The following is a 3067-nucleotide window of genomic DNA, read 5'->3' on the forward strand; positions in this document are numbered from 1 at the left end:
ATCTGAACTGATGAAATAGACAGATGATGGGGATATACTGTAAAGCACAGGGAACTCTACTTTGTGGCCCTAAATGAGAGGGAAATCCAGATGGGAGGGAATACATGGGTATTTGTGGCTGATTCATTTGTCTGTACAGTAGAAAGGAACACAACACGGTAAAGCAGCTACAGTGCAATAAAAATTAATTTAAAAAACAGCCCTGATGACACTGCACCCCCATGACATCCCACTCACGTGTCCACGGGTGGCACTCTTATCCTAAACCCTTCCTCCTCCACGCTTCTGCCTCCAGACCTGTGGATACAGTTGCCCCCGAGCACCTCCCATGACGTGGTCCCCCCAGGCAACTCACAGGCAAACAAAGCTGATTGCACCTCCTTTTGTCCACTCTCAGGTGTCCTCAGCTCAGAGCTGGGCAGCACCATCCCAAAGGCTCTCCAGACCTGGGCACCAATCTCATTACCCTCCTCTTCCTCACTTCTGCCTCACTTGGGTCCTGCTTCCCAAATGTCTCATGAATCTATCCAGCCCCATAGCGAATCCATGCTTGAGTTTGTGCCCCCAACATACCTCACCTGGGCCACCTCCCTGTCACCTTCTGTCTGGGTTCTGCACCCACAACAGACCCCCAGCCTCTACCATAAGCAGCGCAGGGCTCTGGAGCCAGGCCTGAACTCAGTGCCAGGCATACAAGGGTAATTATGCCTCTGTCCCCATCTTCAAAGGACTTTCCAAGGTCATCCTCAGGCCATCATTCTGATCACCGGCAAGGTGGCCGAGGTGGGCCAGGAAGGACCAGATGGAGAAGCTCAGTCTCCATCAGGCATGTCAGAGTCAAAGCCCAGCTCCAGCCCTCAACTGCTGGTGACTTTGACGGTAACATTGGACTTGCCCGCCTTGAGCCTCAGGAAGCAGCATCGTGCAGCGCCTGCTCGTGAGGCCAGTGGGAGAGTCGCAGAGACGACACACTAAGCAGCCCACTCCGTGACTGTTCCTGCCACCGTCACAGCCCTGAGAAACGGGTGTTCCCTCCCTTCAGCCACAGGGCTTGATTTTGTCGGCCCTCCTTCCCTCCAAGAGACAGCCCATCTGGGCGGCCCTCACCTGCCCAGCCCACACGCAGCCCCTCTTTCCTGGGGCCAGCTCTTTTCCGGGCATCTAGCTCAAATAGGCCCTCTCAGTGGGTTACCCGACCCCGTCAAAGGATCCCTGTACAAGCCTCAAATGGGGCATTGATGGGGCTGCGGTGAGGACTGCCCAGTGATGGCAGGCTGGCTTGGCTTGGCCCGGGCCACATGACTTCCCCAAACCCAGCTATTTCCTGTTCCTCGGGCCAGCGCCCCCCACCCCCCACCATAGCCGCCTGGCCACAGGACACAATTTCACTACACATCTCTGCCAGTTCCTTGGCTTCAGGCCGGGGGTGGGAGTGGGAAGGAGGATGAGAGTGTCATCTCAGCGTTTGTCCTCAGGACACACGGCCACTGCCCCTTGACAACTTTTTGATGAAGACACAAGGCTGGAGGCAAAGCCAGTCCCCTCCTCCTGTGACCTCTGCCCCCATTTACCACTTGCTGGGGGTTTCTTGGGGCGGGGGGGTGGTTCTCTTCATATGAATCTTCATAAGAAGCAGGAGCTCACACAGACTGCGTCCCCAACCCCTAAACCTGCACTTGCAAGTAGAGTAAAAAGGCACCCAGTCTAACTCCTGACTGCCGTGTGGCCTCAGGAAAGTCACTTGATGTCTCTGGGCCTCATGTGTGAACAAACGGAAGGTTGCTGTCCATCTCCATTAGAGTCTCGCCTTATCAGTTGTTCGGGCATTAGATAAAGAGCAGGTAAAATCCATGAAGAAACCTGCCAATCTCAAGAAAAGCTGACAACTCCAACAGATTGACAGCACAGCTCAAATTCCCTTCTCTCTTTCCCTATAGGGGGACATTGCCAGCCTTTTTATGGGTCCCAGAATTTGGTCTCTTCCTTCCTAAAACCCAAGTCTGATCCTGTAACTCCCCTGCCCAAAACCCCTCAAAGAGTCCCGTATCCCAGGATAAGCCCACACTCCTGGCCATGGCATTCAAGGTTCTGTTAGGTCTCCTTTGGTGCTGGTGACAGAGCCCAACTCAGACTGCCTTATGCTGTCTGCCAGCTTTACTCTCAGGCAACTCAGCCTGAAAGGAAGAAGGCTAGAGGTGGGAAAAGAGAGAGTATTGAAGATTTTGATTCCTGGATCCAACCACGCCTGAAGCTGAAATTCCCTTGGATTTTCATTTATGTGAGCCAAGAAACATCACGACCATCATTTATTTCTGATTGCTATTTTCAGTAAGTTTGGTTCACTAAATTTTCTGTTACTTGCAACTATCTCCTTCCTGTAAGTGCCCTTCTTGGCTGAAGTTAGCCAGGGTGGGCTTGCAGCCACAGAACCCTGATGTACACAAAGGCTCTTCATGACCCAGGCCCCAAGACACTGCCAACCTCCTCCTTACTAGCAGCCACACTGGGCTGCCTCCCCCAGGTCCTCTCCCCCCTCCACAAGGCCTTCTACACTCTGCCACTTCAGTCCAGAACATCCTTCCCCACTGTGCTCACTGCTGTCCTTTCTTCCTTCAGCTCAGTGAAACCTCTTCCAAGAAGTCTCCTCTGGCTGACAGGGTCCCTCAGACTTTCCCCATGATGGTGTTATAATAATTACAGGCTATTTACAATCACTTATGCTTCTGCCTCCTCTTACCCGACTGAAGGGTAACTGGAGGCTACTCAGATCCACTGTGGTCACCCCAGTGCCCAGCATGGGACCTGGCTCCAGGTGGGTGCTGTCCAGGTGAGTGCAGTTCCTACCATGTCTGGGAAACCTGAGGGTGTTTACAGGGTCCATGGTTTGTGATCAGAAACAGTGCCAGGTCATGACACTCCCTACCTGGACATTGGCCCTGTGAGTTTCTGGACTGAAAGAACAGTGTGTGTGTGTGTGTGTGTGTGTGTGTGTGTGTGTTGGAGTGATGAAGGTTGACTTTCCAACCCTGGCCACACACTATATTTTAGGAACCACATGAGCCAAAGA

This window comes from Bos grunniens, chromosome 2, assembly GCF_055505025.1.
Source record: "Bos grunniens cultivar Pamir isolate PY7600 chromosome 2, Bosgru_T2T1.0, whole genome shotgun sequence".
NCBI lineage: Eukaryota > Metazoa > Chordata > Mammalia > Artiodactyla > Bovidae > Bos > Bos grunniens.